Below are 23794 nucleotides of genomic sequence, written 5' to 3' on the forward strand. Positions count from 1 at the left end.
TCTCATCTGAGAAACTTTCTTATTTTTGTTTTTTTCTTTTCGAACCGCCATCCGGGTTCAGCTGTAGGGTCGTGGTTGCCCAAGTCTTTGGAGTGCAGCTGAAGACGTTAGGTCGACAGTTCTGGTCGGTCTAAGGGAGTTGCCCTAGACTGACAGAAGCATTCCCTAGCATAGAACACCCTACCACCACAAGCAGCAATTAGAGAGGATGGAGTTTTTCAAGAATGAGAGACCTGCCAGACAGATGGACTTTAAAGCCAGAATGGGTATAATAATGACAAAGAAACGATTTTTGATATTATGTATTTTCATGTTGCTTAGTGTAATGACGTTTTTAATAGGATATGTTTTATTCTCTTTTCAAGTGACACTTGCACCCATTACTCAGCCCATACCTCCTTCTACTGTTTCCTCGCATTCTTTTCACCCCCTGCCTGAACACGAGTCTGCCAGAAGATTAGAATTTGTCAACAATTCATTCATTCAGCTTCTACACCAACACCAATTAGTAGTGAACACAACTAACTGTTGGGTGTGTGGTCTTATGCCCCATACTACTGATAAAGGTATCCCTTATCTGGTCCTGCCTTTCAGCCATAATGGTTCTATATGGGCATATAGAACGGTGTTCATATACGCGTATGAAGCCAACCCCCTACGTTCTGTGAAAGATAATCCTAAGAATAGTGCTCTAGCTAAGGGTATAGAAGATATGATTAGGGAAGATATTTCCTATGAGACTATCCCGAGAGATGAGACACTAGCATATATTGGATGGAACATAACAGGATATGGAGTTACTCTGAGTGGGAACCAGCGAGCAAAGAGATCCTCCCCGATTTGGATTGTACCCCATCAGGGTCACCTATGTCTGCAAGGTAATGGCAAGAATCCCAGAGCTCAGTTAGGGAAAAGTATCTGCACTGAAATATATGTTTTTGCGTCTCAGACTCCTCCTTCGTTCTTAGCAGCTAAGGGTACCTATTTCATCTGCCATAATAGAGCCTATACATGGTTGCCCCCTGACTTCTCAGGCACATGTTTTGTTTCGTTCCTGTTACCTCCCACCTACACGGCCGCGGCAGATTACCATAAGACAAGGATAGTTAGAGGTGTCATAAGTAAAGAAGACACTACAGGACAAGAATTTGGAGATTTCGTAAAGGGTTTTCTGCCGTTTTGGGGCCCTATGGTTAACAGCAGGAACATAAGGCAATTGACAAAGGTGGTTGAATCCACGGTAGTTGAAACCGCCGGTGCCCTTGGTAATTTGACTGCTGAGCTCCAGTCGGATCGCCTTATGACTCTTCAGAACAGGGTCGCATTAGACGTCATACTTGCAGACCGAGGTGGGGTATGTAAAGTGATCCAATCAAGTTGCTGTGTTTTCATCCCAGATAACGCTCCGACAGTCTACCAGGCCATTTCCAAACTGCATAAGATCTCCGAGTCTATTCACGTGGATAAAGGAGATTGGTCATTGACGGGGTGGTTCTGGGAGCTGATATCCGCCTGGGGATGGAAGACTCTGGTAGTCATTGGGATGATCTTAGCCATTCTTTTCCTGTCCTGTCTGTGTATACAGTGTGCTCCTGCAATATGTGGCCTCTGTGCTACATCGTGTGTAAGGAAACCCGTATCAAGGGACGAGCTAAGTAATAGGATGATGCTACAGCAACATCTCAACGACTTTATGAATATAGACCTGGACTCAGATTAGTGTGAGTATAGGTTATTGCCTATGTAAGGGCAAAAGGAGGGTCTGTGGTACTGAAAATTCTGGACCTGTGTTATAAACATCGTTGTATCACATCGATTTTGGTATCAGCAGACTGGGAATGATTAGAATAGTATGCACAAGCATTGTATTCATATTCGGGTAACGAAATCACCCGAATATCAGAGTTTCCGTCCTGAACCCTCGTGTTCCATTTAAACGACAGCCATTTTGTGATTGCCCTCACATAGGCCAATGTCTAATGCTGAAAACGAGTCTGAAGGACACGTACACCTTTGCTGACTCCTCTGTGACCTGGGCAAGCTGACTCCACTGCCTGAAGCCAAAACCTGTTCGGCCAGTTTCTTTCCCAGTGGCCGAATGAGATTAGTATCAAGGCACAACACATCATAAAACCTTTCATCACACACAAACTATGCCTAATCTTACACACACCTGTCCCTGTTTCTTTCTTTATGACTTGCTTTACAAGGAGGAGGTGCCCGTTTATATTAGGGGTCCGTCGATATCTGATGAAAGTACTGAGCCTTGCCGGGTAATTGATTGAGGGCTGGACAAACTGAAATATGGGCTTGTCATCATAACCCTGCTATTTCTTTGTAGTGAAAATATGTGAATGGTCAACTGTAAAATAAGGAATGTTTGCCCAAAGCATAATATTTTGTATAAAAGAGAAGGTTAGCTTTGCAAAGGGAGCAGTCTCCTGAGAATATACACTGTGTTGTACTTCTAGGATACCTGTTACTGGCTGCAGCCAATAAACAAGATCTTTGACTTCACCAAGAAGACTCTGTGTTTCTGTAGTCTGAAACAGGAAGGACTCGAAGTCTTAGGGTGTGTTCCCTGGCACCACTGGGTTCTGAAAAACCCAGTACTTCACCAGGCACCAGTGGAGCACCTAAAAACCAGGTTGAGAAGTAATAACATCCACATCAGGGGTGTTCGAACCACTGTGGAGGGGCGTAATACTGGGTCCTATGTAAGAGCCCTCTTTACCCAGAAACCGGAGTCCTCAGAAGCAGACATTCAGCTGGATACAGTGCACAAGGTGGGCCTCCCTCTTTCAGTGAACTCCCGCCAAGCTGATATCTTAGTGTGTGCCCATGACTTCCCTCTGAAAGAACAGATACTTTGCAAGGCATGACAGCTTCATCCTCTGCAATTTAGAGCCCACACCCTGAAGCTATACCAGGAACTGTCAGTACTAACTCTCCAGAAGAGAAGGGACTTTCACCCTGTGAGTGCCCGCCTTCAAGGGAAGGGTATCCCCTACTATTGGGTTCACCCATTTCTTATTATATTCTGCTGGGAGGGCAAGCTTCACCAAATCCATTCTTTGTGTGCAGCGTGTGAACTCTTTAGACTTGAGAAAGACATCAACCCTCCAGACTGGCCTAGCCCCGCAAACCAAAGGGTTTCCAGATGCACCAGGTGGCAGAACAATTTGCCCTCGACCAGAGGTCTGCAGCCAGACCCCGAACTTATCACGCAGGAATGCCGAGCAATACTGGAGTCACTAACTGGTGAATCAGACAAAATGGTGATGACCTGAGGCGGTGGGGTCCTGTGAATAGGCACTTCAGGAAGTTTTGGGGGGGACCGCTCATGATAGTCGGAAGACTGACTCAGCCCATGGACCCTGAACTCTGAAAACCGCTGGAACAATGATAGCTCGTGATTGGACTCCTACTCATCCAGGGACATTGTCACCTTTTGTTTTAGTTGGGAGGGTTACGGGGGTTACCTACAATTTTTAGAAGAGTGTAATTCCCAGGCAATCTTACCATATGCCTGGCTTTTATACCTCAATAGTACATATGGGAAACCCAGGGAGACTGCTGGGGGAGAGATTAATACTGCGCTTTCACAACTATATCACCACTCATGAAAAACTGCGGTTCATTACCCTTAATGTGAAGGGCCTAAATAACACAGTTAAAAGACGGGCCATTCTATAATACCTTGAGCAAACAAGGGCAGATATCAGCCTTCTCCAGGAGACACAATTGGTCTCAAGTGATTGGCACCATCTTAAGTCCTAAGCCTTCCCACAGCAATTTTATTCCTTGATGGCCAGCAAGACTTTGGAGATGGCCAGCCTGGTCTCTAGATCCTTTAGGGGGAAGATAGCAGACAAACTTGCTGAAATCAGGCATCGGCTGTTAGTCTACCAGGTGAAAATCCAGGACTATACCATTATTCTTGGCTCAATTTATGCCCCAAATGAGGGCCAAGAGCCCTTCATCCGCAAAGCGGTAGCAGAAACCATGACCTCCAGGGAAAAACTGGTCATACTGGGGGGGCCTTAATCTTGTGTTTCATAATGACATTGACCACCCTGCGTCTCAACATGAGGGAGCAGGGGAGGTTTTGAGTGAAGGCGTCCAATGCTTATGGGAAAATGGGGATATGAGATTTAAGGAGAACCTGCCATCCACAGTCCCAAGACTACACTTTTTACTCTCACACACATAAAACGTACGCCAGCCTTGACCACTTCCTAGGAACCAGCAATTTGCAGGGCATGGTTGCTGTGATTGACATAGAGTCACAGTCTCTAGCTGATCTGGTGGCGGGGACTATAAACTCAGCACTTTCCCCAGGACCTGTACACACCAGCCCTGGTGCCTCCATAGACCCAAAGTGGCCAAACAACTTGAGCAGGCCATTCACAACTATCTAACAATAAACAGCACAGCAGACTCTTCTGTCTCACTCTTGAGGAATGCCTTAAAGGTGGTAATTGGGAGAATTCCTTGTGATACCCGCAGCAGACAATAAAATATGCTGGGAAAAGTGGGAACAGCTACAACAGCAAGTTAGAGAGTTGGAGCGCATAGATCACTGCACGGGTGCCCCCAGGGTATGACGGCAGCTTGAGGTAGCTAGGAGACAACTCACGGGTCTGGATCTTGATAAGGTGGAATACTCTATTCTCTGTCTTAAGCACATCTTCTATGCGGGAGGGAATAAATGTGGACACCTCCTTGCTAATCACCTGCATGCTCAGAGACAGGCCACAAGAGTAGAGACATTAGTGAGAGGCCATGGTTCAGTGATCAAGAGGGACGACCTCATTGTTTCCCAGTTCCGGGACTTCTATGAGGATCTCTGATCTGCCCAGTGCCTACCCAGAGACAACATTGCCAGCTAACTTCACAGCGCGCACATGCCTTGGTTTGCAGCAGCACAAGCAGATCAGCTAGACTCCCCAGTCCGCATAGAGGAAGTTATATCGGCCATAGCTCCCCAGAAACCCCACAAGTCACCATAGCCAGATAGCTTTCTGGCAATATTCTATAAGACCTTTTGCAACAAGCTGGCTCTAATCCTGACCCGCTTATTTATTCAATTGATGGCTCTCATACTATTTGTAAGCCTGGGAAAGAGGCAAGGCACGGCAATGCGGATCCTACCGATCCATCTCCCACGTTAACATCTAAACCAAGCTATTTACCATCATTTTGGCAGCTTACTTAAACTTGTTTATACCTAGCCTGATAGCCCTGGACCAAGCGGGATTCGTCCCACACTGGCAATGCAGTGATAATGCAATGAGAATTCTCCATATAATTGACAAGCAGGGCTCTCTAAGCGGGAAATCTTGTTACTGGTCATAGACACAGAAAAGGCATTTGACAGCATCCACTGGCCCAACCTTGTGGCGACACTCACCGACTTTGGTATTGGATTGCAGTTCTGCAACTGTATACTGAGCAATTATGACCACCTGAGAGCGACAGTCAGGATGAACGGCCAAACGTCAACCTCCTTCCCCATCTGTAGGGGCACGGCAGGGGTGTCCGCTTTCACCCCTGGTGTTTGTGTTATACATGGTGTCTGATTTGGGGGGAAGACCACTCCATCTACCTATATGCAGATGACATTATAGTGGCCCCCGATGAGCCGCTGATGGCACTATCCGACATTCATGGAGGAGGCAGAGCTGGCTTCCAGATCAACATCCACAGGTTTCAGGCCCTCAACCTCTTGGTCCCTTCCTACATAGAAGCACAGCTTTCCTGCCTATTCCCCATAAAATGGATATCGACCTCCATCCCCTACCTTGAGATCCAGTTGGCCCCAACAGTGGCCTACACTGTGACACTAAACTACTGAAACCAGCAGGTCACTCACAACCGCGCATAATGGAGATTATATCATCTGTCGTAGTCAGGCCAGAGCGCACCTGTCTTATCCAGGTGACTGGTTGACACCTGTTCAGTATAAGTCAATAAGGACGCTCAATGAAGGACCACACGCCAATTATGAATACAATTTAGCTTTACTAGAATTTCAGGTAAATGTAGGCATTTAGCACATTAACAATAGTGGAATAAGAATAGCAATGAAAAGCATCTATATATATAAGTACACTACAAAGAGCATCTATGCATATATATATAACCAAAGAGTTAATTGACAGATATAAGTTTTGATTAACTGTAGACCAAAATGCATCACACTACGATGTTCAGGAAGCAAAATATAAATATATAAATGAGTTGAATACTTCAGATAAGCTTCGATTTACTGCACACCAAAAAGCATGTTTCAATTACTGCAGCAGGCTCACACTACGATGTTCAGGAAGCAAAATATAAACAAGCTGAATACTTCAGGTTATAAACACAGTGCAAGCATAAATAATCAATCATAATAATAGAGCAGAGAAACAAAGGCCTTTCATCCCTGTGTGGAACTTAACTTGGTCCACAAAATGCTGGGAAGCCCTCTACCGCCTGCTTGGACCTCTCTCCTCCTCAAGCATCACGGTCAGCAAAACAGGGAGGCAGCGCTGGGCCATGGCAGCTTTCACAACTCCGCCTGCGAGCTTCAAATCCCTCACCCACACTTCAGTGCTTAAATAACTCGAAGCTTGGATTCTATCTCTTTCTGGCATTTTCTAGCTATGTTATCAGCACTTGGCTGCTCTGCCCTTCTCCAGCCTTTGTTTTCATTCTATCTTCTCCCTGTACTCTTGTTCTCAAGGTTGAGACGGAGTTTTCTACACAAACAAGCTTGAAAATAATATCATGAACTTTTCCACGTTGTTTGGGGGGGGGGGTTCAGCAGGCATCACACTCATCTACACTGCTCAAGCTAATTAACCCTTCGCGTCACAATGTCTTCCGCACCTTTCCCTATACTGATCACTCCACCCCTTAGATGAGCGTGATGCATGCGAAACGGATATCATTTACTTTGACATTCCGCTAGCTAGGTTGCTACTAATACTGGTCAGCGTTATTCTAAGTGCCTGCCTCTTTAGTATAAAGCTGTTTTGTGCATACATATAGTCTACATAGTATAGTCATTAGCGTAACACAAACAATCAATAACCAAATTAGCTGTTGTAACACTATATTTAGCGTATTCATAGCTCCTAGTGCCCAGCCTAAGAAGATGTCATACCAATGATGCTCAGTTATTTGCTGGATGCATGAAGCAGTGTGTATAAGCTGTTTAGCGTTTATGGTCATTAGTATGGCTGTATCCCTGGTGTATTTAGCTGCCATATCAAATTTAGCAAAGGTAACTTGTGCGTAGTGCCTGATTGCCTCTAATCTGGGTAGCTTAACAACAAACGAGATGTTCCACTCTAACTGCGCACGCATTTGCATCTGTAATGTGGTTATGGTGAACTTAGTCGGTCGGTACAAGGTGTGAGTGCTTATGTCAATAATGCTGGTAATATTGCGCATACACATTACTTGCTCTCTGGTGGTTTGTATAAATCCGTTAATAAGTAAGGATAATTAATGACATAACATATACTCTCTGTCCCTATCTGATATAAGTCTGTGCCATTCAATAGGATAAGGTAACCATTCACATTCTACCGGTATTGTGTGAAGACATGGATCTAGCACCCGTACAGTGTGGGTACATACCCACCCCTTAGACCAATCTGCACATCTAGTGGGATCTACAGTGTGATTTGTTTAATCAATCCACTTTTTGTCAGTGTGAGGTATCCACCATTCTTTTACTGATCACTACGGGGAGCAATATAAAGGGGCACCATATGTTAGGAGGAAGATCACTTCTTGCTATATCAAAAAGAGCGTAACACATTTCTTCCTCACAGTGAAACTGTATGGGCTTTACCCATATTTCTTCAGGCAAATGCAATTGTTGTCTCCAATATTCACCCTGAAGCTGTCCCCATTCTGCTTTAAAGTCTGCATACTGTTGATTAACAATGCTTTGCCATTGTATGCACTGGATGCTCTTGGACACTGCTTGTGTGTTTTAAAAGCTTTTTTTTTTCTTCGAATTGTTCATAAGTGAAATTATGCCATTGCCAATTGCGATACAACCCACGCAGGACTTTCCATACTTCTTGTGAGTGTGCGGGCCCCCATTGAGAAATTACTTTTATGGCCTCTCCTGTACTATATCCTGTAGAAGATAGCTTATTCCTAATGGCTTCAACATCAAAAGAATTCAGGGCCCCTACCCCTATTCCGGTGACCCCAGCTATCAAGGACCCTAGATCTCTTCTAATGCGTAACTGTGGCAAGGGCCATAACTGTGGTGTCCATGGTGCACATAATGGATCATACTTTGAGACATTCCCCTTGGCAATATTTATCTGTAACACAATACGATTAATTATGCTTGCATGCAGAGCTTGCTTACATCCTATTCTATATCGAACTATAGAAACGTTGCTTAAGTTGCTAACCATGCGTCTTTCGGTTACATAAAACATGAAGGCTGGTGGTTTGGAGTATCGAACTCCTTTGGTTTCATTGTCCATTGTAGCGACCACCATGTGTCCTGGTATCACAATATTTACATATCATGTTTAGCATATAACTCAAAGCCTATACAGTTGCTGGCGTCCCCTGCACCTCGTTCAGTCCATTGGCATGTCGGATTTGCTGTCCAGTTACCTTCCAGGTCACAGGTTTGGCAGCCATCCACTTGCCTCCAGGTACCTCCACGTTGCAAAGTGAAACATTTCCCTGGTCATCAGATACGTTAGCGGCTTGAGGTGCACAAGTGACATGAAGGTCCGTAACGACATTCTCTGCTATCTTCGGTCGGACCCATACACTTTTTCTGGTTATAATCATGAACCACGTCATCGATGCAGATGTCATCATTTACGACCGTGGGGTAAGTCTCACTGCAGGTACAAAGACAGGTACATTAGAGTTCTTTAAAAGTACAATATACATACTCCCCACCCCTTGACTCAATATCTCTCCTGCCTCTGGCTTTTTCCCTGGATAGTTCACCCATACTTTTCTTCCTGTGCTTCCAAATCCTCCCTCACTTCTCTGGGTATTATCGGGGGAGCAGATCTTTCTTCAATGTGTGGGGTGTACGCTTGTTCACAAATCAATTGTGCAAGTCTGTCATGTGCTGATAACTTTTTTAGCTGTTCTTTCAACAATCCGTTATATCTCTCAATCATGCCTACAGCTTGTGGATAATAACTAAGGTGCAAAATCCACCGAATTCCTTGTTCCTGCTCCCAGCCCGGCACTGTTTTCCCTGAAAAGTGTGTGCCCCTATCTGTTTGGATCTCAACAGGTGCCCCATAATGTTTTATCAGGTAGTTTAGCCCTCGCAAAGTGAACTTTTGGTCTGCAGACTTACAGGGCATACCCAATTCAAGGCCAGAGTAGGTGTCCATCATGGTCAATACGTAGCTTTTTCCTCCTTCTTTTGGTAGCGGCCCGATATAGTCCAATTGTCACACCGTAGTAGCTGCAGTTCCTCTTCTGATATGGCCGCTAGGCTTCTTTTGCAAGGGCATTTGTCTAATCTGGTTGCATATGGGGTACTCCTTTACTGCTTTTTGCACTTGTTCTTTAGTGACTGGAATTTGTTGTTGCTGTGCCCATGCATAAGTGCCATTCTCTCCTAGATGTCCGGATGTTGCATGGGCCCTGTTTGCTATAGCAGCTTCAGCTTCCTCCTTGATGACCACCGTTCGCGCTTTGGCCATTTGATCTGCGGTGTTGTTGAATAGAGATGCAAGTGAGGTATCCGATGGGCAATGGGCATCCACATGTCCCACATAGATTAGACATTTTTGCCCTTTCTCCCACATCTCTTCCCATAGCTGCTCGCCTCCCGAAATGGGGGTGCCTTTAATTTTCCATCCATCCTTGCGCCAAGTCGGGGCCCAGCTTACTAGTCCTTGGTAAGTGGCCCGACTGTCAGTGTACACAAATGTTTTCTCTCCGATGGGGGCTTGTTCAATCACTGCTGCTACCCCTGCAGTTCTGCAAGCTGGCTTGATTCATTATCCCCTCCTCTCAGCAACATCGTTTCTGTAGCAGGCTGGAATGCAACTGTTTGGCATTGTCTTTTTCCTTGATAGTACCGGGCGGTACCATCTGTGAACCATGCATTTTGCTGTTCTTCTTAGGTGAGTTGTTCAAAAGGCGGGGCTGTCTTAAGTGGTGAGGATACCATTTCAGAGGGCTCTAGCGCAGGGGCCATTGCCTGCAAGTCCACTGCCCCTAGCTTATCTTGTTGTAACTTCGACACTCCTGCTGTTCCCGGTTTTGCCCTCTGCTGCAGATACCATTTCCACTTCACAATGGCAAACTCCTGCGCTCTGCCTACTTTATTGCCATCCCCTCCTTCTCTTGTCCAACCTAGTAAGGGGACCCCTGTTTTTAAGGTGACCTGCCGATCATCAGTTATGCGTTCTATTGCCACTAAGGCCCAATCTTGTGGCACCCTCTTTTTTCCCTGTCTCTGCCATAGGCTCCACATCACTACATCATCCTGTACTATCATTTCCAGCGCACACAGGTCTCCTTCTGTGATGGGACCTAATGTAAAAGGATTCTGTAATGCATCTTTTGCTCCAGTGTCCCACGATCTCACCAACCATTTAAACAAAGGCTCTGCAGGCATCTGCCTAAACATACGGGTTCTCTCCAACAACTCATTCTGTGTATAATCTCTTACCAAATGAGAATTCTGTATTTGCCCACCATTCACTCCCTTTTCACCTTCAATTTCACCTACACGTCCTTCTCCACTTTCAACTCCACCTAGTTCTGTTACACGTACTTCCACCTCATCCTCCCAAGTATGTGGATCCCAATTTTCTTTGCGTACCAGTGCCCTCACTTGCACAGTTGAGGGCATTTTAGGCTTCTGCCTACTCTTCTGTTTGCGTACCAGTGCCCTCACTTGCACAGTTGAGAGCATTTTAGGCTTCTGCCTACTCTTCTGTTTTGCTACTCGTACTGCTAATGTGGTGCACCTTGCCTCCATTTGATCACCCCAAGTCACTGCACTTTCTATGATCTCTTTCATAAGTAACTGCTTTTCCTGCAAGACTGCAACCTCATCCCGCAGTTTTCTTATCTCTGCATCTTGTGTTAATATTTTCCTGTATACCGTACGGAGCGCAGACAGGAAAAGCCATCCCACTTGCCCCATGCTGCCTTCCGCTCTCTGCCTCACTTTTCTTACGTCCCCAAAGAGGCATTATTGACTTATACCCCACTTCTGGTACCAAAATGTCTTATCTGGTTGACACCTGTTCGGTAAAAGTCAATAAGGACGCTCAATGAAGGACCACACGCCAATTATGAATACAATTTAGCTTTACTAGAATTTCAGGTAAATGTAGGCATTTAGCACATTAACAATAGTGGAATAAGAATAGCAATGAAAAGCATCTATTTATATATATAAGTACACTACAAAGAGCATCTATGCATATATATAAGCAAAGAGTTCATTGACAGATTTAAGTTTTGATTAACTGTATACCAAAATGCATCACACTACGATGTTCAGGAAGCAAAATATAAATATATAAATGAGTTGAATACTTCAGATAAGCTTCGATTTACTGCACACCAAAATGCATTTTTCAATTACTGCAGCAGGCTCACACTACGATGTTCAGGAAGCAAAATATAAACGAGCTGAGTACTTCAGGTTATAAACACAGTGCAAGCATAAATAATCAATCATAATAATAGAGCAGAGAAACAAAGGTCTTTCATCCCTGTGTGGAACTTAACTTAGTCCACGAAATGCTGGGAAGCCCTCTACCGCCTGCTTGGACCTCTCTCCCCCTCAAGAATCACGGTCAGCAAAACAGGGAGGCAGCGCTGGGCCATGGCAGCTTTCACAACTCCGTCTGCGAGCTTCAAATCCCTCACCCACACTTCAGTGCTTAAATAACTCGAAGCTTGGATTCTATTGCTTTCTGGCATTTTCTAGCTATGTTATCAGCACTTGGCTGCTCTGCCCTTCTCCAGCCTTTGTTTTCATTCCATCTTCTCCCTGTACTCTCGTTCTCAAGGTTGAGACGGAGTCTTCTACACAAACAAGCTTGAAAATAATATCATGAACTTTCCCACGTTGTTTGGGGGGGGTTTCAGCAGGCATAACACTCATCTACACTGCTCAAGCAAATTAACCCTTTGCGTCACAATGTCTTCCGAACCTTTCCCTATGCTGATCAGCACTGCTCAAAATAACTGCTCTCCCGCAAATTCTCTTTCTGTTCCAAACCCGATCGAACCTCCCACTGGAATGATCTAAATCTTACAACAAGTTATGCACTGCTTCATGTGGGTGAACACATGCCTGTGAATGACTAGAGAGCAAAGCTATCGCCCTTCTATACAGGGAGTACTGGGTGCCCCAAACCTCTTAGCATATTATCGAGCTGCCCAACTGCACTATATTATAAAGTGGTCCAGACCTGAACCCGAGAAACACTGGCTCTTCATGCACCACATGGTCACAGGCTCACTTCTGTGGAATGCACCCTTCTAGAAGAATTCACTACGTGCCTGGGGTCTTTACTCCTCCCCGGTCACCAAATCACAGCTGACAGTAAAGGACAAGGTAGTATGATGCAAAGGCTTGACCACATTTCCCTCTCCCCTGACTCCCAGAATTGGGAATGCGTATTTCAAACCGGGACTAGGACACACTGCGTTCTAACCTTGGCATTGAAGTGGATACCGATCCATAGGCCATCTCTTTGGGGTAGACAACATTCTCCCTTTTGAGTAGCTTCGGGAGGACTTTGTGCTTCCAGAAACGGAGCGGCTTTGTTACCTACAGTTTCGGCACTGGCTCTCTCACCCTAGTACGAGAGTCAGAGCTCTAAGATCCCTAATGACCTTTGATAAGTCAATCAATTCAAAAACTACAGATAAGAGCATCTTACTCCATGCATCCCCAATGTCTAAAACCCCAGGGCAGAAGCACTGGGAACTTGAGCTGGGTAGATATTTAACACCCAAGGAATGGAGTGAGATACATTTTAGAGCCCGTCACCCGGCACTCAATTCCTCTAGCATCGAGACAGCCACTAAGATCGTCACCTACTGATACCACACACTTCTCTGCCTGCAGAAGTGTTACCCTACACGCAGTGCAGCTTGTTGGTGCCAATGCGGGTCACCAGGCACACTTTTTCACATATTATGGGACTGCCCTAAAATCACACAAGTCTGGGAACAGGCACTTACTGACATAAAAACACACCTAGACCCTCAACTCCCCAGATTTCTGACAATATTGGGGTTGCCCAATGCATTCACTTACCCACTTAGGTCCTGCAGAGGCCGACACATCGGCTTAGCACGAGGGGCAGCTCAACAAACCATTCTTGCACACTGGGGCATAGCCACACTCCCTACACACCTGGCTTGGCTTTTCCGACTATGGCATATTCTGTGTATGGAAAAGCTATCTCTGGTAATAACCTCCCAAGGAGACTCTTACAGGGGCCTATGGAAACTATATATAACCCTGCTATCCAAAGAATTCTGAGAACTGACTTGCCCCAAATATTTGAGGATGCTATGCCTTGTTGACATTGTCCCTCCTACACCACTGGATGACGATTCTGAGGCAGGTCTTACACAAAATGGTTAAAAACCCTGATATAAGGAAGGTGCTGGTGAATACCCGTGGGGAGGAGGAGGGGAAGGTTTGTGGATGATTCAACTTGTTCTTCTATGTTTGTGAGCTTGTTTCATAAACTTCACTATGCTTGTTATCTGCTGACTGAGCATTTTCAATAATAAAACAGATTTGAACTATAAGAAGTATTTTCTCCTCTCTCTGGAACCTCGTGAAATAAGCACTTGTAGATGCTCACTGAAATGCCAAGATTCTCCTCTTTATAAGCTTTGACTCCATAAGAAGTATACGATTTATATTTGCTTACAGATTGAAGAGTTTAGTAATTTGAATATAGTCTTGCAGTGAGTTACTTTTCTACCACAAATGCAGACAATCTGACTCCTTTGGAGTGGTAGAGCTTCATTTACATACATTAGCTCACAAATAAACACCTACATTTATAAACTGCAGTTCAAATCTAAAGACTGGCCTGTGAGCGAAAAAATACATTTCTTCTTAGGGTTCAGCTTTCATTGTTACTCTTTTGTAGTAAAAACAGGAAGGGCTGGTGAACATGAGATCAGCCACAACACACATCTGTGTAGTTCAAAAACTGCATGTTTGACATGGTGTCAGCTGGTAAATTGTGTTGGGTGAGGCATGTGCCGAAGAAATCCTTGTGTGTAGTTTCATTCTAGCTAGGGAATTCTATGTGTTAAATTCTAGTGAGTTGGTTTCTATAGGGGATACAATTCCCACTTATGTAATCCATCCCATGTGATTGAGAAACTGCAATTCTTCCCCCGAAATTATGCAGTTACATGGCCTCAAAAGTGTATCAGGCTGCAGGAGGGAAGAGCATCAAGAGGAACCCCTACTTGCACAGTGGATCACCCTAGATGTTTCTTTAGTTTGTCTTTCATGCCCTTGGCAAATTGGCCCAATTACAGTAATAAGTTCTTCTTTATCTCGATTATATGTGTAGTTCAGCTCTCCATTTGTGAAACATTTTGAGGAAGAATGGGCAGTGGCAGGAACACTGCACTTGCAGAGATTGTATGTCAGAACTGCTGACATCCACTTCTACTTACTTCTGTGATTTTTGGAGTTACGTTGTTACTGAACATTTCACTTAACTATAACGTTATTTTAACCTTTGGTTTTTTTCACTGAATTTTTAGTGTTTTTTTAACGTAAAGAAATATTTTTTTACCAGACATAATTTAAACAGTGCGCGCCGCAGGGTTGGATGCAGGGCCTGGCTAGTACCAGTCACTGCAGCCAACCCCCAGCATGCAGCCATCTTATGCTGCTCATGTCTGAAGGAAATGCTTAGTGGGGTTTTGGCCACAAGGCCTGCGACCCCTCCTTGTGGCCAACGCCCACCAAAGGCAGTCACTCCCCCTGCTGCACATGGCCTTCAGTCGTACGCGGAGAGAGGTTGGCCACAGGGCATGGCCTGCTGCAGCCAGGCCCTGCAGCCAACCCCCATCATGCAGCCAACCCCATGCTGTGCACGGCCTTTGGCTGTGCACGGCGTAAGGTTAGCCACAGGGCTTGCCTTGTGGCCAATCCCTCCAAAGGCAGCCAACCCTATGTTGCACAGGCCCTTCGGCTGTACATGGCCGAGATTGACTAAAAGACATGTGGCCCCCCACAGGCAGCCATCCCCATGTCGCGTGCGGCTGGCGTGTTGAGCCTTTGCAACGCAGTGTAAGATTGGTCTTGAGCCTCAGTGACCCAATCACCTGCGGCCAAATATCAATAAACAGGAGAGGTGGCATGCAACCCTTCGCCCAAAGCCTTCCTGGGCTCCAATGACCCCTTCTCCTGGGGCCAAATATAATTTAAAAAAGGGGATGGGTGTGTGCAACCCCCCCAAGCATTATTAGGCCCCAGGAACCACATTCCCCCAGGCAGTATCTTTTTTAAGGAGGGGCGAAGTGCGGACTCCTCCCCTGAACCTTTTTAGGGCCTCTGGGACCCATCCCCCAGACCCTGGTAAATAATAAAGGGATGGTGCACATGGTCCCCCTTCGTGAGGCTAATGAAGCCCTGGGTGATGGGGTCCCCGGGCCACAATATGGCCTGGGGAAGGGGGCTGCATGCCCTCCCTCTCCTTAAAAGATGCTTCAGGTGCTGGAGGATGAGATCCCCAGGGCCAGAAACAGCCTGTGGAGGAAGGCCACATGCTTCCTCCCCTAATTAATTAGATCAGGTCCTGTGGATGGGGTCTCTGGAGCCAAAAAGAGGCTTAGGGAGGGGAGTTGTGAGCCCCCGTCCCTTAAAGGATACTTTGGGTCCCAGGAATGTGTCCCGGGGGGCAAAAACAGCATGAGGTGTCTTGGCCATGCACCCCTTGCCTAAAAAAAACAAATGCATTGTCCCCAAGAGCCCTGACCTACCCCAGGGGGCTTTAAAAAGAAGTTCAGGAGCCTGCACTTCTTCTTTTTTTTTTTTACATTTTGCAGCTGGTAAACAGATCGTTAGCCATTTACAATTGTTTTCAGCCTTACTATCTCCAAAACACAGAAAAAAACTCTTTCTGGGCCAAGACCTAGCTTTCTGCCAAATTTGGTGTAAAGCTGTGTCTAAAGTTTTTATGGAAAAATGAATAGGGAAAAAGCATTTTGGGACCCCACTTTTTTTCAGCCCCTGCTTGACGGATCACCCTGAAATTTTCCATGCTCAAAGTAGTTAAATAAAATACAACTTTTTTTGGAAAGTTTTATGGAAATTCACAGTCACAGGTCATAGTTATTAGTAACACAAAAAATGCATTTCCTTTGGAAACATGATCCTATCTATAACTACACAGTGGGAAATGAAAAAAGCAAGAACTATATATAGAATCCAGATCCATTGATAGGCAATACTAACAATAAATAGAACCACATGATGAGAATATTAGAGTACTCCTTATAATTATAGTAAAGGAAATCAAAAGATCAGCAACATACTCAAAAATATTGGAACTTGATAAGGATCTGGATATTGGGTACAAGGTGGGCCTCCAACCCGAGAATAACATGCAAAAGATTTCCATCAATAAATGATACATTGGTGAGGAGCCACTTCACTATGTCAAAGCCACAAACATGGCTGGACAAGGAGAAACTAGGTTTTGTGAAATGCAAGAAAGGTAAGGCATGCCTAATAGGAAAATATACAAAAACAGTCCGGGACTATAAAGGCCATGTGATCAAGATTGTGCAAAGAATAACATGTGACATGAAGTACATGGAATAGGTCATTGAATGTGAATGTGGAAGGAGATATGTTAGGAGTACCATCTGCAGTCTTAAGAAACGGATTTTGGACCATACCCGGGCAGTACAGAACATGGACGTAAGCTACACTGTTGCCAACCATTATCTCCTACATTCATGAAGTGACTGGAGAACAATGAGATATTATGGCACCACCTGTACACAAAAACATGAAGGACGAGGAGATAGAGAACTGAAATTACGTAGATTAGAATCTCACCTCCTCATAAAACTACATACAAAAACCCCATATGGACTGAATAACGATATAGATATAGATATATATATATAGATATAGATATATATATATATATATACACACATATATATATACATTTGTGATCACTAATTGTCTGAGTCTTATTAACTGTTGAACTACCCCTGCATATATTGCGTAAACCTTGACCATAAGAGTGAGCATTGGTGGCAGTAGTATCATGAATTGAAAGTTGAACTTTGCTTATGAGCACAGGACTAATGGTACTCCACGGTGAGGTTTGAGGCACTGAGACGAAAGTGGAATGCATACATTACAGCACTGGCACTGAGTCTAAAAATGTATTACAAAAAGTACAACTGATGGGAGACAAGAAGGAAGGGTGATATGAATTTGAATAAATACATACACTCTGTAGCACATTGATTACATATAGATCGTAACATAGAGGACAGTGGATATAATAATTGGCTGCTACTCGATAAGCACTTACCTTTCTAGCTCAGAAGAACAGAGTAGAATTGTGGTATAATTAATCAGAAGCCCTAGATGTACTGAGCTTATGAACGATGTGAGAACTACCCCATTAAGTACAGAATTGAAGGGGCACACCATGCCTGCACATCGGGCCCCTGCCATGCACAGTTTTTTCATTAACATTTTTACTGCAAGTATTACATTGATATTATCAATGATGTTATCAAAGATGTCTTGTGTACCGTAATTTGTGGGGTAATTAGCAGTGCATGGCAGGGACGCGAGTTATAGTTACCTTAGGGCATGAGTTATAGTTACTTGAAATACCTACAACAGGTGAGTTTCTATGATTGTGTATGTTTATTATGTGAGCCTAACTAGAATGTCCCTGTAACCTTTAGTTTTTTAAGTTAATTTTTATGTTTTTTTTCCATTTATTTCCGAAATATAACGTCCCTGTAACCTTTGATTTTTTTCCTGTGAATTTTTATGTTTCTTTTAACGCATAGTAATTTTCATTACTATACATTAATTCAACCACCGCCGTGCACGGCCTTTGACTGTGCATGGCAGCAGTAGGTGCCATGCCAGGCCCTGCAGCCAACCACCTATAACCACCTAACGTGTACCGCGTACAGCCTTTGGCCGTGCATGGTGGCATTGGCCGCAGGGCCTGGCCTGCAGCCAACCCCCATAACCACCCTACCCTGGGAGAGAGGGGGAGAGAGAGAAAGTGAGAGATTGAGAGAGAGAGAATGAATTAGGTTATGATGAATGATATACTTGGAATGAGATATTTCCGGACAAACTGAAACAAAAACAATTTTTGTCAAATAAAAAGAGTGAGATCGCCTTTCAGTGTGCAACTTAAATATTTATAGTTGAAAAGACACTAAAGCAGGAAATGACTGCATAGTAGACTAGAGCCCTTAACATTAACTGTGCATGTCTGAGACCTAACCACTAGGCCATAGGTGACGCCTGACTATGCAGTGTCCACACTTAGCTATGACATCCAACCCACAGATTTCGAGGGGGGAAAAGACTTCAATGTTCCATCACTAGGAATGTTTAACGGTGAAAACACTGGAAAAGAAACAGACACACTGCCAAGCGATAATAGGATCTGAACCTTCAGCCTACTGAGTGACAGCGGAAGACCTTGACCACTAGGCCAGAAGTGACTCTGTTCTGCTCTGCATCCAAATGTAACTATAACATTCTTACCAAACATCTTGCTAGTCTGACTTTTTGAAGTCATTGTATAGGGAGACCATTGAAATAACAATTTATTTCTCTTCCTTCCCTTTATGAGATGGAAGAGAAGGAGAGAGAGTAATAAGACTGCGTAAGGAGTCCGAAGGCCCCCTGGGTCCTAGCTGGCTCCTCACTTCATGCGGGAGGTGACATTGTTCTCACAAGCAGGGAGCTGCTTTAGATAGCAGTTCCCTGCTTGTGGGAGCAATGTTTTCATCTGATTTCCTGCACACATACCTGCTTGCAGGGAAACAGATGGAAACTTCACTTTCTGCAAGTGAGAGCTGTCTTACAGCTCTCACTTGCAGAAAGTGAAGTGTTGGCTCAGACTTGGCGGGAGCTGTCAAACCTCCTGCCAAGTCAGAACAAACAGCTATGCCCTTGGGGTAGACACCCCAGGACATAGCAGGGACAGCCCTGGGGGGGTGGTGGTACCCAGGACCATCACTGACTCCACGAGGGGGGCAGCACGGCCCCCATCTAACATAAAATAGCCCAGAGGAGGAAGTGGTCAACAGGGCTGCGAGATGGCACACACCCCTCCCTGCATTGTATTTGATTGAAGCCCCGAGGAGGTGACGGTCCTCAGGGCTGTGGGGGGGCCACACGCCCCCCATATTGAATTTGATTGAAGCCCCAGGGAGGTGGCGATCCCCAGGGCTGCAGGGGGCCACAGGACCCCCTGCATTATATTTCATCTTTGCTCCAAGGAGGTGGTGATTCCCAAGGCTGCCCTAGGAGAGTCAGGGTGTCCATACCCTGGACCCTTTTCTTTTTTTCACTTTTTGTTAGGGACTCGGCTGAAGCTGAGCCCCAAGTTGGCTGCCATCACTTCCTGGTTGAAGTGTTGGTAGCCAATCAGAGCTCTGTATTTCCCTGCACAAGCTTGTCATTATTTGAGAAGTCGTCATGGCCAGATAATACAAATTTGGATTTCCTTAAATTCCTCAATAACTACTGAACAGATTTACAGCAAATAAATCAAAGCATAATCTGCATACTGAAAGCTATCTTTCTGCCAAATTGGGTGTAATTCTGTCCAGTGGTTCGGGCTGTAATCATGTTCAAAACTCCTATGGGAATTAACATGGTAAACGCACATTTCTTGACCTCCCCCTTTTACTCAGCCCCGGTTGACAGATCACCCCAAAACTTTAAGCGTGCAACAAGAATCAGCAGCACACTTTTTTCAGAAAATTTCACAAAAATTCGTCAAATGACGCCAAAGATATAGGCAAGTCAAAACATGCTTTTTCTATGGAAACATGGTCCTAACCATAACTACCTACTGGTGACCGCTAATATGTAAAATACAAGAGGTACATGTAGGTGAATTTAAGAGCACGTCTGCACTTAGCATCATATTCTTGCCTTCATGATTTAATTCTGGCTCCAATATTTGTGTAGAATGATGCACAATATAATACTCTTGTAGAATACCAGTCTCACACAGGAGTCCTCACTGACGCATTTGACATAGAGGGTCCTTGCAGTTCTTGAGCTGAGTATGCTAGGTTCTAAGCATGCACAGTAGCCTACACCGTCTCCTTTCATGTCACAGCAACAGTAGACCTCTGTTCTTCGTCCTTGATTCTGGGTTGAACTATTTGTGAGGCATTCAAGCTTCCTGGCCATGGCCCATTTTGTTTCTGGGCCGATGGACTGGTTGATAGAAAAGATAAATCTAATACCTGACTCACTGGTCCAGCTTTTATGCTCAAACAGCCAGTTTTTGCCAGGACAATATATCACTCAGAATCTGTGCAGTACTTGAAAGTTTGGAGGGATCTAGACATGCCCATTTGTATCTTCTTTCAGTTACAGTTAATTCCCATGATAGCTACCATCCCATAAATATCACTGTGTCTCTGGTTAGTAACTTTTATCTTACAGCACCCATAGGATTTACTTGGTCCCGTCCTTGTGTGCCTTTGCGAGCTCTAAAGATACTATACCGAAATCTTTCCTGAATCTGGCTTCAATGAACTGGAGATTTTGACTACGGAAGAGGTGAAGATGAATCCATGACACAGCATGTGGCTAAAGCTCACATTTATAGGCCGATCGTCAAAATACGGCTGCACTGTAATGTTCAGATCTTGCAGACCCTCCAGAAAAGGAACTGGCAGCTTGAAAATGTTCTTTTCCAGATTTCAGCCAGAATCTGGTGAAACCTCGAAGTAGAACATTAGCTCATTGACTCAGACTCACTAAACAAAACAGGTAATGAAATAACATCGAGGTCAGAACTCAACAATTAGGATGAACTGTAGCTTGAAAAGTCATAAATATGTACTGCTCCACAGCAACGTGAGGTATTGTTTATAAATGTTATTCATGCTGGTAGTTTTTAGCTTTCAGGCCATGAGTCCTGAAGTTTCTTCCTTGGTACCTAGTCCTCGGCAATACCCAGTAAAGAGAAACCTTGTTGATTCTGGCTCATAAAGGATTTGGAAACTTCGGCCAGTTTGTGTAAGTCACCACAACTACTGTATCTGCCTTTGTTTTTAGGTCAACCTGCAAGCAGCTCAGCTACACATCCCTCACCACAGACAAATTGCCAGCGACGTGAGATACACTGCTGTTACTCTTTGATTGATCCTAACATTTGAAAATGAGAAATTTCTGAAATCCCTTTTTATTGTTTAAATTTCTGATTTTTTGTATAAAATGAATTACATTGTGTAATGCTTACGTCTCCTAGCGCACCCTATACTTTTTTGTCCCCCCCACCAGTACACAAGAGTTGTCTGATGGATAGCATCTCCAGTGCAGAACAACATGCACCGACTATTGTGGTCACTCGCAGCTATTGGACAGGTCGGGTGTGCTTTGCCAAATGTTCTAACCACTCATCCAGGGGCAAGCCGGTAACGCGTGCAATTAATTATCTTGACGTCTCTGGTCCATGATTGATGGTCATTGCACTCAATGTCAGCGACAATAAGGTGTCCCCCATTAATGTGCTGAAAGGTGGAGCAGATGTTCGAGTTGAAGACGCTCGAGAACACTGATCTGAGAGTGACAGATTTAAAGACATATATAATTCATTCATATTGAACTTTCTCTGCTTTGTCACCAACACTGGTAGCGGCTACGGTGACGTCATAAAGCTAATATTTACACGGGCTTGTCAAAAGAGAAACATATGTGCCATGTGGATGTGGTAAACGCGCAGAGGAAGGAAAAGAGCACTTCCTGTGTGAAAGGCCCATCTAGGAGAAATATATGTATTTGTAGAGAGAAAAAAGACAGCGAGACAGTGAGAGAGAAAGTGTGAGCGTCTGTGTCTGCATCCGTCTGTGTATGAGGCTATTTCCTGTTCTTGCTCATCCATAGTCATGTCTCTTTTTTCCTCCCTAGATGCTGTACATCACTCTTGCAGGTTCTTGTTCACACGTCCTTTCTCTCTGCCACTCATTCTTTCTCTCGTTTGTGACTTTCTCTCTATTTTCCTGGGTTTAATGATGACATAGAAGTCCTGGTCTCCAAAAACGCGTGCCGGAGCCCACCAGCACAAGTGAAGCCCTGCAGGGCATCCGACCAAAGCAAGGCGGCTGTACTGGGAGAGTGTTTGCACAAAGATCTGTAGGTCGCAGGTTTAATTCTGGCGTGGATGAGTCTGCCTGTTGAACTTTAGCTATTTATTGAGCCAGGTGATAATACTACTCGTGATTCAAGCGCGTTTTACATGAATTGCAATTATGATTACTAGAAACCACATCTCTTTCCAAAAGCAATGTGTTTATATCAGCATATCTACACAAGTGGCTTTACAGAGGGAATCCGCAGTGACATGTCAAGGTATAGGCTCAGTTTTGCATGAATCAGTTACTACTATCACAGTCTCCTTTTGCGTACTGTGTCTTTTAGCGCTAGTATTCCATGCAAGGCAGGTCGTGGTGCTTTGTGTGACTTGAGCCCACCTGGACCATCTGTTGTCACTCAAACCTATATTATTGAGGTGCTCAATACAGGTAAACCCAATACAGAATTTACAAAGGCATTTACCCGGGTTTGCTTAGCGCTAGATTATGCTTTTAACATCCCGTTGCTCTCCTACATCAACAACACCCTTAAACTTGTGTTTTGTTTTCTTGGGCTCCAGGAGCCCTCTCGAATTCTTGATCCCCAGAAGTTTGAGGTTAAAGCTCTTTTACTAGGTGTTAAGGGGGAAAAAAAACCTCTTATTGATGCTAGGAAACCCATGGTTATTATTTATATGTCGTATGCCCTTTCCAAGGGTTTCCAAATGTACCTGTCCCTGGTGACTAACACCCAACACCATTTTGTTTTAACAAGATTTTGGCTGAGTATTGTTCATCATCTCGTTACTTTCCCTATTATGAACCGGGGGATATCGAGCATTGGTTCAATGCCCATGTGACAGTACCTCAAAACAGAGCACTCAGCACTTTATGCTTTTCTGCCAATATAGGAAGCACTTTCTGAAGCCAGTATTTATTGCACACAATATCAGGGAGCATAATACTGCAGTGCGTCTTCTGTGTCTCATGCAGGCCCCCGCAATATGTTTTAGTGTTGCCTCTTACATCTGGGAAGTAATACGTCTCAGGAAAAACTTCCTTTGTCAATTGTAGAACTGTTTTCATGCTCAAATGTTAAGTTCCAATAAACATTTTACATTTTTTTTATCTTGTTATATGAAGTTTTGATTTTAATATCTGTTCTTTTATGATGATAGTGCTGAATAAAGATTTGAATCAAATCAGCTTTGGTTGATAGGCTTTTGGGTGCAATTTTGTTCACACTACGTTGCATCCACCTCGCTTGAATTATGAGGAGTTTGGTGCTTTGTGACACAAAGCCATTTACCACAATGTGTGCATCAATTTTCAGCACAAAATACTTTTTGCACTTGAAACATGTTTGGAGCTAACATCTACTCTACTTCGTGTCACCTGGGCACCCGCACTAAAAGTTAGTAAATCTGGGCCTATGGCCTGAGATTCC

The sequence above is a fragment of the Pleurodeles waltl genome, chromosome 8 (genome assembly GCF_031143425.1).
Source record: "Pleurodeles waltl isolate 20211129_DDA chromosome 8, aPleWal1.hap1.20221129, whole genome shotgun sequence".
Classification (NCBI taxonomy): Eukaryota; Metazoa; Chordata; class Amphibia; order Caudata; family Salamandridae; genus Pleurodeles; species Pleurodeles waltl.